The following is a 20,130-nucleotide window of genomic DNA, read 5'->3' on the forward strand; positions in this document are numbered from 1 at the left end:
ATTCACTATGGGCAGAATCCAAAATGCCTTTTCCCGTCCGGAGAGTCTCTCCGGCTTAAACTGCTCTGCAAACTAACTTCTCCCTGCCTTCTGTAGAGCAGGGTCAGACAGGCCACTGGAAATGGCATTCTCTATGTCAAGGTCAGTTAACTCTGGATGAAAGTCATCACGAGAGTGACTTTCAGGATGTGGCGAAGAGGCCTACCTGCTTAGCTCAGTCGTTACAACCTGGGCTGGGTGGAAGGGCTGGACAAACAACTCTGAAGCCAGCCTTTGGGTCTGTAAACTCAAATCGGTTCTATACTACGGTCTGAGGCGGAGACGGCGAGAGGCTCACAGAATCAGAGGGGGAGTCTCGGCTCCCGTACCTGGCTCACGAATAAGGAATCTTTTAGGCAGAAGCAATTACATGTACGAGAAGAAAACTCTCCCTGAAATGGCAGAAGTAAGAAAAACCTGTTGACTGGTTTAGTCCCCAAACAATAGGACCTCGTCCCTTTTGCTCTCAGCCTGCATTCCAGATGGATCTGGCCTCCATCCTTCTGAGCTAGTCTGCTCCTGACCCCCGTGGACTGTCCCCCACGCTTCTGCACACATTTAATGTCCCTCGAGTTGACCTCCTCATCATCATCAATCTTGATGAACCCCATGGTGTTTTTGGTGAAGGATTCTGAATTTCCTCACTTTGAGTAGAGAAATTATAAAAGAAAATTGTTCTCTGGCTCCCCTTGCTTTTTTTATTTGCTTACATTTTCCCCCAGCTGGTGAGCGGGCAATTCGAAGGACTCCAGAAGTTTAAACAGAGTACTAGGAGTCAAAGAAACCTGTCTTAATAGAGTCTGTAAGAGATTCAATAGAATTAGGCTCCTATTAACCAGAAAAACATCTAATCGTTTAGATTAGCTCCCTCAATCGTCCTTTCAAAACCCATTCTACCTCCCCATTCACGGTAGAAGATGTCCTCTTTAGGTGACAGGTGCTGGGACTTCTCAAGATGGTATTTAAGAGGGAGAAAGTAAAGAAGTTTGCTGATTAGGCGCATTAAGCAGTGCTTGCAGGGGAGAAGTCAGCTTCTGGTGGCGGCTTCTCATTTATATGGCTGGCTTAATCTAGGGGAAGGCTGATGGAAACGGCCCCTGGAAGCAAACACAGGAGGGCGGTGATAATGAAAACAAACCAACCACCTCAGCTGGCAAGAGTCCTCGGAGAACGAAACACAAATTTAATTTTTTAGCTACTCAGGGATACATCAGAATATGCCTTTGTTTCACTCTTGAAGGGGATGTTGCTAAGCTGTTTGTTTGAGGACGGGTGCCCCGGCCTGGCACGGTGCTGGGTGGTGGGCCAGGGGTGAACCGGGGGGTGGTGTGAAGGCAGCCAGCACATCAGGGGCAATCCTCTCCTGACCTGTGCCTTCACACACGCTCCAGGTCACGATGCTAAACAGGAATGCTCATTACATGGGGTGCACCCGTATGTGTCTGTGTTGGACTTTTTTTTTTTTTTTTTATTTAAAGGTTTCATTTATTTATTCATGAGACACAGAGAGAGGCAGAGACACAGGCAGAGGGAGAAGCAGGCTCCCTCCGGGGAGCTGATGCGGGATTCGATCCCAGGACCCCGGGATCACGCCCTGAGCCAAAGGCAGATGCTCAACCACTGAGCCACCCAGGCGTCCCTTGTGCTGAACTTTAAACAGTTTACACAGCTCTGAAACCCACACATACGGGAAACTGTAATTCAGGAGGTGACATCATGTGTCCTAGATCAAACTGCTATTTTGTAGCAGGGGTAGACCAGACTCAGGCTTCTGGGCTCCTCAGCTGGAGTCTCTCCAGTGTCCCGTGAAACCCTTCTCCTACCTTGAACATCCAGCCACGGAACTCTGGGAATTAGCAGCAGCTTCCACACTGACCTAGATCAAATCTTTTCGCTAAGAAATAATAGAACCTATTCCTCCTCCCTCCTAGCACACAGCCTTACCACTCGGAGACTCACTCCCAAGCCCACGAGCGATCCCGGTCTCCTGACTCTTCCTGGGGCCCATGTCAGCCCGTCATACATGCTGTGCCCTCAACAGCCCTCAACTCCATGCCTGTGCCAGCCCCCAGGCCAAGCCCCCTTGACCTTTCACCTGCACTGCTGAACCCCTAGCTGGCCCCCTGCTTCTCCTCCGCCTGACAGTCCACTCTACCGAGAAGAGGTAAGCGTGTCCACACTCCTTACAACTTGCCACCACAGGGGTCCCCGGGTGGCTCCGTCAGTTAAGCGATCACTTTTGGTTTTGGCTCAGGTCATGATCTCAGGGTTGTAGGATCGAGCCCCTTGTCAGCTCAGCATGAAGTCTGCTTAAGATTCTTTCTCTCCCTCTCCCTCTGCTTCTCCCCCCTCCCTCTCTCTCAAATAAATCTTAAAAAGAAAAACCAAACAACTTGCCATTGCACTTAGAAAAGTTTCCATGTTGTGGCCCATGGAGCTCCCAGGCTCACCTGCTTCTCTGAATTCATTTTGTCTCACAAACATACCACACTTGTTCCTGCCTCAGTGCCTTTGCATATCCCTTCCCCTCTACCTCCTCCAGACTTTACTTCCCTGTTCTCTCAGCAGGACCTTCCCTGACTCTCCTGAAAAGAAGCTACCGTTTTCCACATCACTATCTCTGTATCCTACTTTCCTTCACTGCAGGTTTCGGTACTTGAAATCACACTGTCAATGAATTTGTCCACTGTCCTTCTCGACAGCCTGGAAACCCAGTGGGGACAGAGCCTTGTCGTCTTGGTCCCTGGGTACTGCCCACACCTGAACAGAGCCTGGCACGCATCTGTTCAGTGGGTGTGTGAATGAATGACATGCAGCAGATGGGGGAAAGCCACCTCTGGCCCCTGAGGACCGCACAGATACCAGAGTCAGCAGCATAGGTTTTAGCCGGGTCCAGTGTGGGTCTGTCTAGACACAGCGCGGCCCACAGCAACATCTACAAAGATGAATCCCCCACCCTACATTTCTTCAGAATCGCACATATCGCAGAACCACATTGTAAAACTGGCCTAGCACGGCGTCAGGCATATTGCAGGCGTCCGGTAAACTGCTGAATTTTAAACATTTCTATCATCCACCATCAAACTAATTATTTTCATTCTCCATGTTCCTTCTATTCCTTTCAAAATACGAGTATATATTCTTGCACTGTCATAACCATATAGAGGCATTAATTTGTTTCCTGTTTCACATTTTTAAACACTTTTTGATGGGCAACCAGGCTTTGCCATTTTTAGCATCTCTGCAATATTCCACCCAGGGGCCGTGCTGTAGAACTTACCTAGCCTCTTTGGGGCACGAGGCTATTAGAAGTTCACTGAACGTAAAAATGCCACATAAACTGAGGTAGTATCAGTGGTGTTCTGTCAGCAGAACCCAAACCACATCCTGACTAGGGAAGAGTGCAACTACATGGTGTCTGTCGCGGAGCAGCCCAAATTTGGACTCTTTATCACATTAGTTTATTGCAGCAAACTGGAGATTGTTGTCAGAAAGCTCTAAATCACTGCACAAATTATTTATGAACAAATGACTTCAACCACTGGCCAAATGCAGCCAGCCTTACAAAGAGGCACCAAAAGGAGGGAGGGAGGAAGCCAGGGGAGGACGAGGAGGGGAAGAGGTGGCAGCCGGAAGGGAGCTTTTGGAAAGACTTTAATAAAGGCGCCAGTCAGAGCCTGTTTTATTTCTCTGCTCTCTTGAGAAAACAGTCAGCAGTTTGTGAGCAGATGAATCAGCCAAAGTCAGAGGGGGAAGAAAGGGCTTGTATATCCTGAGGATTTTCCCATCTTGCATTGTTAAAATGCTTGATAAGCTGCTGTAAAGGCGTATGGTTTTCTTCTCTTTCCTCTTTGAATAACTCTTCCCCCCTCTTGGTTTACAAATGAAACAGTCACGGGCAGTAATTTGGGAAATACGGGAAAGTATAAAGAAAGAAAGTAAAAACCACCTGTCGTCCTGTGAGCCAGGGCTGGCCACGTGAGGCCTGCGCTTCTCCCGCTCTCCCTTAGGGATACGTAAATCTTTATAATCGTAGAATTACAACACATATTCTACTCTTTACCCTTTAGACCTATTATGTTGTGAACCTCTGTTCAAAGTCTGTGACAATTCTTTAAAATAACAGAGTTGAATATGTGCAAAGTAGTCCTTTGTTCAGATGAGGAAAGCACAATTGCTTTGTTTCTCTGTGGGTAACATACAGGTTGTTTCCAAATTTTCTTATAAATGATAATGCAGTACTCTTTGAATTCTTCTCAAATGAATTCCTTAGGGCAGATTATTTACTTTTTTTTTTTTTTTAACTCAAGTATAGTTAACACACAATGTTAATGCTAGTTTCAGGTGGATCTAGGAGTACCTGCTGAATTTTCTAGAAGCATAATAAAATGGGAATAATAAATTATCTTCCACATAAGCTGCCTGTGGTGATGATGGCAGAAAGACTGGACAGGGTAGTAAACTAGAGAGTAGCTGTGTGGGAAATGGAGGACCACTTTGCTCTTTAACTCTGGTTTACCATAATTCCCATTTAACACTTTTGTTAGGTCTTCCTCTATCGTTGATAGAGTTATCTATCCAAAATCCTTTTCTCAAAAAAAAAAAACAAAAACAAAAACAAAAAAAACCAAACAAACCCAAAATCCTTTTCTCTGTGACCCTGTGGATAAAAAATGGTGGGGATATCTGGACAAGCTAGCGGCATAGATGACTGCATAACCCATAGCTACTTTGACCATTAGAGTTACAGTTGTATTTTCCTGGTTATGAGTCTCCCTGTTGGAAGGGCACCTTTTCTCAAGGTTGTGGATTGCAACACAACTCAACTTGGCCTCCATTTACACAAGGTCCAGGCCCATGCAAGTGCTCTGGCCACACAGTTATTTCTCATGACCTCACTGAGTCTCAGCATCTGAGCGACACTGCAAATGGTAGCCACTGGAGTTTGTCAAAATCCAAATTTCACTGTGCAGCAGAAAGATACAATTCCTGTTACCTTATCCTGGATGTAGCTATTTCCACATTGGGTTTAAGGATAAAATTCTGCTTTAGAGAGAGAACTCTGTAGTTTGGGAAAACATTTTAACAAACTTATTATTATTACCATGAACAGGGAAGTTGAGACAGAGGAAACTAAACCACTCTACATAGTTAAGTAAAAGGATATCCCCATCAGAGACTGTAATGAAAGAACTGACTTGTGGAGGTTTCATTGGGTCAGGCCAAAGAGATGGGGGTTTAGGGAAGACCGGGCACCAGGGGAGGCCAGGAAATGATAAATTTTCTCTAAAGAGATAGCTGCTTCCTGGCGTTAGTCTAGAAACAAGACAAGAGATGGCCGGTAAGTGATTCACTGTGGTGACAAATCACTGATGCACTGTCACAACTGCAATGCAGAGATTGTAGTTTTAGCTTCCTCTCCATTATTTCCAATCTCTTGCAAGTCACTGCACCACTTAGGGTATCCTGAGGAATAAAAAGGAGTGATCAATGTCATGAAGTCAACAACCTATGGAATGTTGCCAAGATGGTAGGGGATGAAAAAAAAAAAAAAAGGTTCAGAAACAAGAGATAGAGAAGGACATAAATACACCCCAATGAGATCTGCAGAAACTCAACAGGGCATGCTGGTTATGTAGGTCTGAATAATTTTGTTTGGATTTTAAAGGCAAGGGTAAGAGAAGGCTTGCGACTTGAGGGCATATCTGGTTATAATTACTCCAGAGGCTGGTGATCACTCATTTTAGGACCTAGTTTTAATGTCTAGCAAATAGGGTCTCTAAGGATATAGAGGGTATCACCCTCAAAAAAGCATAGCCTGAAGGAAATATTAGAAAGTAAAAGGCTTGCTTTCTCCTCTGTTTTCTGGCTTTCCACAGAAGGTCAGTTGCAGCATGTCATCCTTCACCAGCAAGAGAATCTAAGATGATTTCCCAGGGACAGGCCGCTGGCAGGATGTTCCTAGAGCTTAGCTTACTATTCCAACCACAGATCAATGTGTTCCAGACATTCCTTCTGATCCAAGGGGCGCCACTTTTGGGTTAAGACAAGATTGCAGCTTAATTCTTTAGGATATCAGGTAGACAATGGGCAAAACTCAGGAAAACACGTAGCAGGTATCTTTGCATCCTTGTCCTCCACTAGAACTCTCAGGGGAGTCCTTGGGAAATTTGGAGAGCTCACTCCAAAAACTTGAGGAGTGAGGGGCTGAAAACTGACAATGAAATATTTATAATATTCTCTTCATGATTTACAGACTTCAATATGCATGTATCAGGCCACTTCCCCCTGGCTTACATATTATCCAGGTAAGGAGGCCCTGCTTTGGCATTTCTGAAACATGCAGGAATGAGATGTGTTTGAGGCTCCAGAGGCCTATGAGACAGTAGAAACTGCCCAAGCAGCCCTCGTGCTACAAAGAGTGGCTGGATGTGATATGAGGTGATTCTCCTCCTTCGAACATTATGTATTTAGATATTAAGAGGCGATCTCCAGGGGTGGCTCAGTTTATAACACAAATTGTAAGCCTAAGTGTCTTCTCTGATGTGGATTTAGTATCTCTGAGGGATGCCAAGTCCCGAGGTGATGACCTCTGTCAGCCGTTACCCTCCTACAGGATGGGCCTCCTTGCGTTGGGAGAATCTTCTCAAGGTACCAGTCTCAGGCTTTCTAGATCCCTTCCCTCCTCCCAATCTACAAAGGATGGCAACTTTCAAGAATTGATGGAAATGTTCTTTAAACCATGTACAACTGCTCCGATTGCAAAATAGTTTTTTTCTGCTGGTAATTTATCTGAAATCAGATCTTCAGGAAATGGAGTTAGGTGTGGTAAGGGAAGATGTCAGATGCACATTTAAAGGCTGTTTCTTCGAGAAAAAATATTTTTGATGCCCAGCTGGTCAAATCTTATTCAATTTGCCTAAAAGCATATTTGCCAACTTCACTCACAAAATTTCTCTTACCAAGCTCCCCATTCCATCCATTGCCACTTGTGTTCTCCCTTCAGTTCAGCTCAAAACCCTGGAGGCATCGACCACTTGGTACCTCTCTTAATTTTCTACCTCTGGGTCAGCCCGGGTGGCTCAGTGGTTTAGCATCACCTTCAGCCCAGGGTCTGATCCTGGAGACCCGGAATCGAGTCCCATGTCGGGCTCCTGCATGGAGCCTGCCCCTCCCTCTGCCTGTGTCTCTGCCTCTCTCTCTCTCTCTCTCTCTCTCTCTGTTTCTCATGACTAAATAAAATCTTTAAAACAGTTTTTTCTACATCCGTGTATTTCAATCCATCTTTGCAATTTTTATCATCATTTGAACCCATATTCTATTGGTGTCACGTGAATGAACTGACGGCCTGACCGACTGAGTCCTTCACTCCTTCATTCTAGGCCCATTTTCTACGTGCCTCCTCTGTGCCGGGAACAAGATAGAATTTCCTGCCTTCAGGAATTTCACCATCAGGTGGATGAAACAGACGCGTCAACAAACACTTCAAGTGCACAGAGAAGCCAGAAGCATTAGAAATGTATACACACTCGTGTACAAGCACGTGGTAGAAGGAATAATGACTCTGGCTTCTGGGAACCGCCCTTGGTTTCTCCCTCTGCCACTCCTCTCTGTCCTACTCTCTGAAGTCAGGTTAATTTCCCAAAGCAGTGCTGCAAGGCCAACGTCACTGCCAGGGATTGACCCAGCACCCGCAGGACATCCTCACACATAGGTGGACTGATGATCAAAGGCGCTGCCGGTGTCTTTTTGCTGTGGCTGTGGTTATTACCAAGTGTTGGGAACAGATCCCCTGAACACTCCTGGAGAGGTCTGGCTGCCAGGATTGTATTCTGTGGGTCGTTGCCAAGTTCTTAACAGATATTACGTGGAAAGGGGCAAAGGTGGGAAGAAAGAACTCGTTGAAAGGGAGTCAGAAGAACGAAATGAAAGGGAGCTGAGCACAACTGCTGCCTCCTTTACAGCTCTCTTATGGACCAGTCCTTTTTAATTACATTTGCTTTGATACTAAGCATTTATACCATGTTCATAAAAAAAAAAAGGCAATGGTTTGATAAGAATTCCTTGTGATTCACAAATTTATATAAAATAAATCATCTTTGGTTATGCATTTCAAATGTTTTTAATTAAAAGAATTAACAGTTCAGGAAACTAATGAGGAACATCTCGATGTGTAGGCACTTTAAATATACATATGCCTCGGAATTTAAGATAGATTTTTAAAGAACTATTTTTGGTCACTCTTAAAAGTAAAGCAGGGCAAAGTAATTCTGTCCAGCAGTAATAACCATCTCTTGGTTGTTCCAGGAATGACTATACTCTGTGGTTTTCTCAAATGGAATTTTCTTTGTACTAGGTAAATATTGAGACGACATTTAAGTTGGCTCGGGTCTGTCTATATTGACTTCAGGAAGCAGCAAATATCATGGGACGATACAAGAGTGAGAGAAGGAATCTTGCAGGCATTATCACTGAGGCAAAATGGGGCACATATTCGTAGAAGGTTCACTCTAAGGATTTTCTCTTCCTAATATAGAGAGTAAAAGCACAAAGTCCTATGAAGTTTGGGAGCATTTAATAGATAATTAAACAAAACGGGACTTTCACATTCAGAAATATGGCTCCATATAGAATTTTCTAAACTGCTTTGATCTTTTTCAATATAAAATCCTATTTGAATCGTTTAATGTATTATTACAAGGCACGTGACATACGCCCTACCTTAATGTGACATTGTAAATGTCCTTATGGCTAGCTCTGCTCCCTGCAACAGTTTTATGAGGATGTTATTGAGAATTTAAGCAGATCTTAAACTAGGACACCAGATTCATGTGCAATAAAATATACTGTTCATCTCATGATTTAAAAATGGAAGATTATATAAATGCGTATTTCTGGATATATAGCTGGCCTAATGTGTATGATATTGTTTGTATTTAACAAATGTAAAATTGAAACAAAGGAGTGAGGGCCTAATATGAGAATGAAGGAGAGAAAAAGAAGAATCAAGTAAATGGACTCATCAATAGTAGAGGAGTATGGAAGTTTCCTTGATTAGGGAGATGAACATCTTTACGTATCATTAAGAAAATCTTCCTGCAAGCTTCAATATAGTGTGTTAATTAATTAAACTTTTCTGTAGCAATCTTGAGTCAGGTTGTTTGCACTGCTATTTGATTATTTTTTTATAGGAGCCTAACCAAATTTAATAGTGGTTATCTTTATTTTAATTTGTACTTTAAATGCCTCCTTCATTCAATAAAAAAGTGAAATTTCCCTTTGGTGGGAGAAAAAGAATGATTTTCACCATAGTTTCAATGTAGCATATGCCACAATTAGGATCAAGATGTTGTTCAATATGTAAAGAAGGTGATTAAGAAAACACATTCTGCGATACGAAAAGGAAATGAAATTTAACTTCCTGCCGGGTATGTTAGCCAATGGAAAACATGAGAAAAACAATGTTCCCTTCTTGTAGGGGATTTATGAATTTGTCCAGGTTTGTTTTACTTATCTCTGAACTTTTCACTCTATTTTGGTGAAGACTGGCTCTTCTTTTAATGTTTTCTAAGTCACTCTCGTAAAATAAAAGAAACTTGGAAGCACAAATCCAAAACAAGGATGTGCTAGTTAATTACAGGGTGATGTTCTTACTACACTTCCTCTATGATTTATCCTAATCAAACAGGTCTCTTGAACACTACAGTTGGTTTGTGTGGGATGGCAGGTGACATATTTCATGACTAAACAAAGAATTACTGTAGACTATACGGATAGCAAAACACACGCACACCGATGTTCCTGCTAGGTTTTCATTGAAAAGGAGTATATTTTCTCTGTCTCCTAAACTCTCTTGTCATTCGTCTCCAGAGTTTCTTCCTTTTCTTTTTTTTAAGACTTTATTTATTTATTCATGAGAGAGAGAGAGAGAGAGAGACAGAGACACAGGCAGAGGGAGAAGCAGGCTCCATGCAGGGAGCCCGACGTGGGACTCGATCCTGGGACTCCAGGATCAGGCCCTGGGCCAAAGGCAGGAGTCAAACCGCTGAGCCACCTGGGCTGCCCAGAGTTTCTTCCTTTAAAGAGAGCCACGGAAAACTGGGAGCACATGATAACTAAATCCTTGTGCTGCCTGAAAGCACACATGCAATTACCAACTACTTATTAGTAATAGTTATTAGTATTTACAATACATTTTAATAAGTAACTGGTAATGGTACGTGTGCTCTCAGTCATTCACCTACGCTACCAATCTAGATATTTGTGTGTCCACAAATGTGCTGTATTTTTTATGGCAAGCATATCAATACTTTCTTCACCAAATATTTATTGACTACCTATGTTGTACCAGCCACTGCCCTTTTGTTTCTTTTCTCCCTAAAAAATTCCAATTAGAAAATATTATTTTAAGTACCCATAAGAACTGGGAAATCTTAAGTAAAAAGTACAGGATAGAAGTAGTAAAAAGAGAACTAGGCTCTAGCCCTCAGGCCTGCCACTCACCGCATCTTGGGACTTGGAGCTTTTTCCTTCGACTGTGTTGGTCTCAACTTTTTCATTTGTATAATGAAGGCCCAGAACCAGACAATCTCTTAAAAATATCCCCGAGTCCAAAATGTCACAGTTCCAAATATGGAAGTATTTTATAATTTTGGAAACAGGTGAAAATAGTACTTCTCCCAGAAGAACAAAGATATCGATCCTATTTAGGTTACAGGTATTCTAACATGACAGAAAGTCAAATATCTATGAATCTAAGCCCAGGTAAGAAGAAATTAGGCATTCACAGAACTGTTCTGAATAAAACAAATTTGAATGATCAGAAACATTTTATAAATATAACGTGCCATAAAACGTAACCATCAAATTCTCACCCCGGGCCTCTAGCTGCTGGGCAAGTGGGAGGATGAAGAGAGAAACAAGATCTCCCAGCATGTCTACTGCTCATTGTCTCCACACTCTCCAGGGGTCAAGCATCAGTGTGTCCCCTAGAGTTGGGCCAGTTGAAACTAACATCCGACCAACAGGTTTTTCTCTTAATACAGCTATCAAACATAACAGGAAGTTGACCTTATAAGACTTTCCACAAATGGAGAAAGTTTGGGTTATTACCAGTTTGGGCCAGTAGATGCAAAGAAAATAAATGGTGTGAAATCTGTCAACATGCAACAATTTCTCTGATGTGTGACATCTGCTTTCCTATTTCTTTCTTTTTCTTTTTGAAGATTATGATCCAACTGAAAATAGTCATTTTTAAAATGACAAAAAAAAAAAAAAAGAGGACAAATGGTTTCTACATCAGTGATGCAATATAACATATATATAAATCTTTGGCTGGACCACGAAACCTTGGTGTAAGTCTTACTTCAACATTTTGGTCAAAATTTGGTTGGCTTAACAATTTTTATGATTAATGCATATAAATTATATAAAAATGAAGATAAGTATGTAAGAAAATTAAAAAATACAATCCAGACTAAAGTAGCTAGCATCTTGTATATATGGTCTCCTAGTCTTCTGCAAAGTATATACGCATTATATATATACGTCTATATTTATATTCATCTATAAAATCCATTTTGTATTGCAGGCATATCTAGGTGTCCAAAGAGCTCCAGAGGCTATTATATTACATTGGCCCACCTATGTGTGCACATCTGTATACTAAGGCACCGTATTTGGGAAGCTCTGCCCTACATTTCCCATAAGTCTGAGTTTATCTGAAACAAGCACCATCAGCATTACAGAGGCAGCTTTATTTCTTGGAAAGTACCCACAATTCTTCTATCTGCCCCCCACTTCCAAAAAGCTGGCACATGTCCGGCTAGCATAAATTTGGCTAAATTCTACACAAATGTTGGGGAGCACAGAATTGTTTACAGTCCAAGTCCCACTTTTTTTTTTTTAAAGATTTTATTTATTTATTCACGAGACACACACACACACACACACACAGAGGCAGAGACACAGGCAGGGCGAGAAGCAGGCTCCCTGTGGGGATCGTGATGTGGGACTCGATCCCAGGACCCTGGGATTACAACCTGAGCCGAAGGGAGATGCTCACCCACTGAGCCACCCAGGTGCCTCAGGTCCCACTTTTAAAATAAAACCACTATAACTGCATCCTTCCTGACATACCTCTTCTTGCCCTTCTCTAGACACCTACACCAGGTCCAGGTGGACAGGCCCACACTTGTGCCCTGAGAAGGCCACGAGGGGATGGTGTGCTGACCAAGTCCTGAATGCCAAGGGAGGCAAGCAGGTGCTCCAAGTTCCTTTAGGGGAGAAACCACATCTCCTCAATGTTTTGTCTCTCCTCAATGGGAAGCACAGTTTGGGGCACATGGAAGGTGCTGGAACACTTGGCTGGTAGACTGACTTAATATTAAGCTGCAGTGGTAGATATGGTAAACTTCCTGCACAGCTATGGTCTCCGTAGGCCGTAATTATGGATTACTCACGCTTGCCCCTAATGAATGGCTGTGGGTTGTGCGTGTCCTAGCGGGAGAGCCCAGAGGGTACATTCACTGCAGTGGCTCATCTCATCCTATTACTATCACTATGCAAAGGTGTTGCTACTCCAAAGGCAAAATGTGGTGTTGCCAAAGTCCAAAAACGGAAAGGAACACATGTTGTCAGTGGCAACCAAACTTGGTTTTTGTCATGAATCACTGTGGCCTCATTGTGACAGGTCCAGTTGCGACCTAGCCCTGGATCACACCAAGCAGTGACTCAGCTACGTGGAGGCTTCAGAGGCTATTTTTATGGGGGGTGGGGGGTTGCGGGAGGTACAGAGGAGCTGTATTATGTTTTCCTGAATTTTAATAGCATAAATGAAATCTTCGCTTTGACACCAGAATTCTGGAGAAGTTAACTGCCCTTGACATTACATAACCTATACGGTTTACTTTTTATATCACAGCCACCCACTAAAGTTGCAAACAGTTCCCGTGGCCGAAGTACATCTGATCAAAATGGTAAAGGGGAGTTTTCAGGAGAGTCTGGGTCCAAAGCAGGCCACTGTGGTGTGTTGGAAAGAACGCTGGCTTTAGGGTCAGAAAGCCCGGCCTTCGTACACTGAGTGATCTTGGGAATGACCAGGGTCAGTGGGGCGGGGGGGGGGGGGTGGGGGGGTGGGAGGGAATGGCGAGGACATGACCACAGTGCGTGAGGCTGGGCCAGTTGTGCCAGATGGAGTCTTGGGGCTGTGGGTGTGTGTGCGTGTGGGGCACCTGGTGGCTGTGCCCTTCGGATGTGGTGAAGGAAACTGTCCTGACCCCAGTGTACCTGCCCTAGACCCCTGCCCTAGAAGGCGCTCTGCTGTTTCTAGCTCTCACACAGCTACCTCCTGACTCCTGTCTTCAAACACTCATCCTTCTCTGGAGTTTCTCCAACTGCCACCTTCTCTTGAGTGATGCGAACGGCACACATGTTTCCAAAGTAGATACATGATATTTTTGTTAAAAAGTAGGACAGTGTTTTCCTCAAATCCTCATTCCTCACGATGGTTGGAATTTTGTTTCCTCTCCTGGCACTATTCCTGTCTTCAGGGGAAGAGGCCCCCCCTCCAGGGGTTCTTCACTTTTATTCTCGGACAAAAGTGGAAAGCTCCTAAGTGTCCCCTGGGCACCCTGTGCGTTTCTTCCATGTGTGTCCCCTCACCGTCTTGGGGGGGCAGGCAAGGCATCTATCTCAGGAGAGCTGTCAAGAGACAAATTTCCCTCTAAACACTCTTCCTTCAGCAGAAACCTCTTTACATGGTAAATGGCTCTCTGTAAACATGTTGTTTGGTTCTTTGAAGAAGTTCTTCATTTTACTTTTTTTTCCCCCCCCGGAGTAAACGCTCTTTCAGGCTGGAAGGCCTGGGGAGAAATCACCCCCAAACTGACCCTATGATTTTGAGAGAGGCAGCCTGGCATAAAAGGAAGGAGACCAGTAATCCGCAGATTGCTCATCTGTCTGTATCCCAACGACCCTGGACATGAGGGTTCCCCTCTGGGACTTCAGCAAGTTCTGGATCGGAACAGGGAACTGGACAGAACCCGAGTTTAATGCGGAGATTTCCTCTTGCCACGCCATGTAATTCAGCGCCCGACTAGCCCGTTAGCCAGCCTCCTGAGCATCGACGCTGTCCAATTCTGGGGACAGGACGAGCGGAGACAGTGGGAGTAGCTCTTGCGTCATGTTCTGAGAGCTCGGTCGGGGAACCTCATTTTTCTTTCTGAGGCACTCACGGACGCTGAAACTTCCTCCTCCTCAGCTGTTGGCCAGCAACAGGCCCTAAATTAGTTAAATTTAACTATAATAAACATGCTGCAAATGAATTATATTTAACTCTAACAGCCACCTCAGGGTTTGTCTCGAGATGGAATAATTTTAGCTTATGCTACCATACGTCCCCTAACTAAGGCAGAAAGTAATTACCTAAGGATTTACCATAATGAGTTCACTGACACTCATTATTTATTACAGCGTGTGAACAGTCGAATTTTTTATATAGTCAGGCATAGGCTGCAGGCTGCTGAATGTATAGTCTCGGATAGGCACGATCGGGACACTAAAAATAAAAATGTTTCAGGCAAATATAAATTCAGTAAAACCACCTGACTTCATCTTCATTAAGAATCAGTAATAATTGTGAAGAGTCCCAGTTGAAACTTTCTACTGTCAGTAGAGCGGGGCCTGCTAGGAAAATGAACACTGGAGATCAGATGATAAGCTTTTTGAGAGAAAGAGCTTCGTGGAAACATTTAAAAAGTGTGTTTATTTAAAAAAAAAAAAGACACAAAATTGGGCTTCAGTGCTATGCATGCTAATGAGAAATCATGTTTCTCTATCTATTAAAGCAGGATCTTAGTAGCATTTGGTTAGGGAACACTCTGTGTTTCTGAAAGTATCTCCAAGTAATAACAACTTGTTCCAACCGCCATTCCTTATAAGATATTCTGATATTGTACACTTCGTTTATTCCAAATAATCTCCCCATTTGGAGGATTCTCACTTATCCACTCTATCCCTTGTGCATTTATTATGCATCGGTTGTGGGCTGAGTGCTGTAAATATAAGAAGCAATAAGAAATGGTCTCTGCTCTCCAGAAGCTAAAAGCCGAGGAGACTCAGCCCGGTAAGTAGACGACTTCCTGCAGGATGACAGCTGCAATGATTAGTGGGGTGTACCGCCTGTTCCATACAAGTTCATTTGCTTGCTATTGATTGATGTGGTTCACGAAGGGGAACCTAACTATGACTCGACCAAGTTGCCTGCGGCTGGCCCCGGCCGCCGAACGGATACGCGTGCACTGGGCACACTCGCCCGGGTTTGAGTGCAAACACCGTTAACGTGCTGGGTTTCACTGGTTACACCTCATCTGCGAAGCTTCGTGTTTTTGCATCTTGCCTTATTCTACGAAGGATTTAAGGAGGCTTACAAAAGAAAATGTATGATTAAAAAAAATGTTTGGGTAGGAGTGAAAATGAAGAATGAATGCGAGAGGCGGGATGTTGCTGACACCTTTTCAAGCCAGACTCACATGTGACTACTCCTTCCCTGTTTCCCCCCTAAGGCCATGAGCCACGTGAGCGGACAGAAAGACACCTGCAGGTCTGGGCGGAGAATGTGGTCGAATGTGCTTTGACCAACTCAGATCCTCTTGTCCTTTGCCAGCTGCAGGACTGGACTGGATGCTGGGTGCTCTCGAGGCTAAAGCCCTCTGTATGTTTTGCTCTCTGTTGACTCACTTGGGAGCCCACAAGGGGCGGGAGTGACGTGCAGGGCAGGATTTGGCAACTCCAGGATTGTGGCTGAAAGATTACCTAACAGCACTGAAACCTCCTTCCTCACACAGAACAATACAGGGAAGGGACATGTTAGTAAAACAGGCCTGCAGAGATCAGGATAAAGGGCAATGCAAACAGGAAGCTGTGAAGGCTTCTGCACGGAACCAGCGGAGCTTCACATCTGGCTCTGAGCCTGTCCCTGGCCAGAGTGAAAGGGAAAAGGGCCAGTGACAAAATTCTGAGATTAGATTCACCTGTACCTTAAGGTAAGCTAAGCTTCTCTTGGTAGTTAACTCTTTTTTTTTTTTTTTAAGTATCTTTATTTTTAAAAATTTTATTTATTTATTCATGAGAGATGCAGAGAGAGGCAGAGGGAGAAGCAGGGTCCCTGTGGGGAGCCTGATGTGGGACTTGATCCCAGGACCCCGGGATCACACCCTGAGCCAAAAGCAGACACTCAACCACTGAGCCGCCTAGGGACCCCTTGGTAGTTAACTCTTAAGACCTGTCTCACTAAAGGTTTTATAGAGGGGGTGCTGAGTGATAGGATGGACAAGATCCTCAACAATCTTCCCTTGGACATGCTGTAATGTATTTCATAGAGCTGCTTCTTACAGGCCCTGATGATGGATGCTGAGTACAAGCCGCTGAAGTATCTGTCAGTGAAGATCAGAATGATGCGGTCTACACACTGTTACAAAACGACTCCCATTTATCTGTCTGGGATTACTCCTTTTAAGCAGGATGGGAATTAACATTTGTTTGTTTTGGATACTGTGCTGGGTACTTTAATATTTAAACATACTGCTTTTCAAAAAGTTTGAGAGAGAGAGATAGCAAGAGAGAGCACGAGCAGGGAGGAGAGGGAAAAGCAGGTTCTGTGGGGCTCCATCCCAGGCCCCCGAGATCATGACCTGAGTCGAAGGCAGATGCATAACCAACTGAGCCACCCAAGTGCCCCTAAACATCACTCTCTTGAGAACACTATGCAATAAGTGTTATGATTCCCATTCCTACAAGTGAAAACACTGAAGCCCAGAGAAGTTAAGTAACTTGGTCAAGGCATAGTAACTAAGAGGTAAAACCTGGAATCGGACTTGGATATGTCTTCGAAGCCATATATTTTTGCTTCAGTTCCTTCTAAATAAAGAGTAAGGGCACCTGCGGGGATGGAGTGTGGGGGGTGGGGATCAGTCAGTTAAGCATCTGCCTTTGGCTCAGGTCATGATCCTGGGGTTCTGGAATCAAGTCCCTCAGTGGGTTCCCTGCTTGGCAGAGAGTCCGCTTCTCCCTCCTCCATGCTTGTGCTCTCCCTTTCTCTGTCTCATGCTTTCTCAAATAATCTTTAAAAAAAAATGAATTTTGAAAAAAAAAAAGAATAAAAGATGAAATGTTTTGCCTGAATCAAGCAGTCCAAACCACCTAAAAATCAATCCATTTATTTAAGTTTTGGGGGTCCTCCCACTGATTTCTCTATCTGCCTGAAATGATCAATCTACCAACTACTTCAGGGTCATACAGACATCTGGGTAAGTCAGTCCCAGCTGAAACTGGTGCGGTATCATTTACACTGGCTGTCGCCATCCAACGGTACTAGAGTGAACATAAATTAAATATTTGCTAATGTGGCTGCGTATAAAGTACAAATAAAACAGAAAATAAAACCTACATTATACACAAGCCATCACCATTTATAAGTAAAATTCAACAGAACTGAAGCCACGGAGCCCTACATCATCCCTTGGGGGGAAAAAGCCAAATTTAAAAATCTCTCATCTGTTTTCAGACCAACTATTTTTTGTCAGTATACAGAGACTTCTGAAGGAGTAGAGCCGAGGAATAGTCAAGAGAAACTCTCTGATGATGGGCATGAAAGCAGCGTATGCCAGGAAACAATAAAGCAGGGGATCGGAGACAAAGCTCGGCAGCTCAGGAGACTCACACACCACAGGCATAATTCCTCATCAATGTCAGAAAGTGCTTCTCCTGCTCTGAGAGATGGTCACCACCAGCCAGCACAGTGTAAGAGGAGGGAGCATCTGTCTTCATCAACCCACTAAAGTTAAGGTGCATTTACCTGCTGTAAATGAAGACAAAAAGAAATGTAAACTAAACGTGGCTGATGTCTTTACCTCTCCTTGCTGGGTCTCCATTGCCTGTTTGCAAAGTAACAGATTTGAACAGATCCGAGGGCTCATCTGATTCCGACATTCTGTAATTCTAAGGACTCAGCTGCCGGCCCAAAAGATTTCTTTTGAGGGGCTAGCTTTATTTATTTATTTTTAAGATTTTATTTATTTATTCATGACACACACACACACACACACACACACACACAGAGGTAGAGGCACAGGCACAGGCACAGGCAGGGGGAGAAGCAGGCTCCACACAGGGAGCCCGATGGGACTCGATCCCTCGTCTCCGGGATTACACTCTGGGCCGAAGGCAGGTGCTCAACCGCTGAGCCACCCGGGGATCCCAGGGGCTAGCTTTAATATCAAATGATACTGCCTTCTCCTCCGCAGATTTTGATTTTGTTGGTCATGTACCTAATCACATTTTGCTTATTTTGTCTAGTTTTGTATCTCCAGTGTCTAGTACCGCGTATGTATGGTACATGGCAAATCTGCATCACGCACTAAATATTGATTGAATTTGTGTCTCCTTTCAGCTGGCAAGCCTCTTGGGGCTCCTGGTACCGTACAGGGGAAGACTGAACACTGTTCTTGCAGGGTCTTACAATTCGACTGGCTGCTGTCGTTATGAAGAGTCCCTCATGGAGCATGCAGATTGGCACCACTTCCAACTAAAGGCACATTCCAGGACCTGCAGTGGCTGTTAATCAGCAAGTGTTTATTGAGCACATTGATGTGCTTTGCTCTTTCTCTGTAAAAAAATGATGCCCCTTAAGATGAATGTTTTCAGTTAGCTGAGGGAGTTACTGGAGTCTTCTTCGTATGCCTCACTGCTCCTGTTTCAGGGCATCACATGGATTTGGGGGTTGAGTTTGGTGATTCAGTCAACACTGCAGCCTTTTCAAGTACAGCCCCCTAGACCTTCTATGGCTATGAACCTCACTTTCCTCCTTTCGGGTTCCTACCATGGAGCCAGATGCACCTCTTCCCTTTGGGTCTCCTCAATGTCAACGCCTCTACCACCACAGCCACCTCTTTCCAAATCCCTCGGGGCTCTCTGCCACGGCACCAAGTCCTTCTATTCAGGAGGGTGGAATTGCCATAGAAAGCAAGCTGGAAGCTCCCAGCTTCCGCTGAAGCTGGCAGGTGACTAGTTTCTTGCTTACCCCTTTGAATTCTATCAGGGTCTGTTTTGTGAAAGAATTAAAAAGGCAATACTCCATAGTTACACTTCAAAGGAAATAGTTAAAAGAAAGCAGCACAAATTCTGTTATCTTTCTAAATGGCTAAATGCATTCTAGCTCCTTATGTTCCCAAAACTGTTTACGATGCACGTTTCTCTGGTCTAGGTCACTAAAATGCCTGCCCCGGGCTATAGGTTTCTGGTTTCCACATCCTAATAGAAGGGGGAAATGAATGCAATAGAAACGTAAAGCTCATGGCCCTATTATCAAGCAGTTAGAAACCACCTCATACACACACACCCACGCTTCTGCGTCTCCTGGACATTCTCATCTCAAATCCCTCAGGAGTGTACGAGGACTATGTCTCCAAGAAATTCTTTCCACTTTGAAGATAAGCTGCTTTACGGTCCCAGCTGCCCACCCAGTCAGCATTTTCTGTGCCTTCTCGAAGCTCTGCCCCACAGGCTCAAGCAGCATGGTGGACTGCCAGTGGTGGTGTGCCCCCAGAGAGGGCCTAAGGAACGCGGCCTCCTGCCCCCGCCGCATCTCCTCCATTGCCGTCTGAGGTTCCAGAGGGTGCCCAGGGTGTCATCAGTCAGCACCTCAGCCAGCTGAATCTCAGGGAGGCACTGTCAGGACAATAGTCTTGTGTGACCACCAGGCTTCTGCTGAAACACATTCTTGCTCCTTCACAAACAGCCCCCATCATTAGGAAGCTCGTTGTTTGGAGCTGAGATCAACCTCTTACAGTTTTCTCCCACCAATCTTAGTCCTGCTCCTGAAACAAGTGTATTCCCTTTCATCATGGATTGTCTCCTTATAACGACATGAATAACACAACCAGCCAGTATCATCATGTAGGAATGGGTACGTAACATTAGGGGAAGAGAACTGGCAGGATCAAACTGATAAAGAGAATGTCTGGGGGAAGGAAGCCAGTTAACAAGCGGTGAAAACGAGACCCTTCCCATCTCTCCTTTGTCCAACTGCCCTTG

The 20,130-nt window shown here is 44.3% G+C and overlaps 1 protein-coding gene and 1 long non-coding RNA gene across 8 annotated transcripts in view; one reads left to right on the forward strand and one right to left on the reverse strand.

The window, feature by feature from the left end:
• Nucleotides 1-20,130, reverse strand: part of FARS2 (phenylalanyl-tRNA synthetase 2, mitochondrial) — a 499,388-nt gene that overhangs the window by 69,563 nt on the left and 409,695 nt on the right. The window lies entirely within an intron of this gene.
• LOC140626218 (uncharacterized) lies at nucleotides 15,078-18,744 on the forward strand. Of its 2 annotated transcripts, none has more exons than XR_012025417.1 (3): nucleotides 15,078-16,082; nucleotides 17,622-17,883; nucleotides 18,488-18,744. It is a non-coding gene; the product is annotated as an uncharacterized lncRNA (long non-coding RNA). The 2 variants fall into 2 exon arrangements; XR_012025418.1 differs by having other exon boundaries at nucleotides 17,622-17,838.

The sequence above is a fragment of the Canis lupus genome, chromosome 37, assembly GCF_048164855.1.
Source record: "Canis lupus baileyi chromosome 37, mCanLup2.hap1, whole genome shotgun sequence".
NCBI classification, from domain to species: Eukaryota; Metazoa; Chordata; class Mammalia; order Carnivora; family Canidae; genus Canis; species Canis lupus.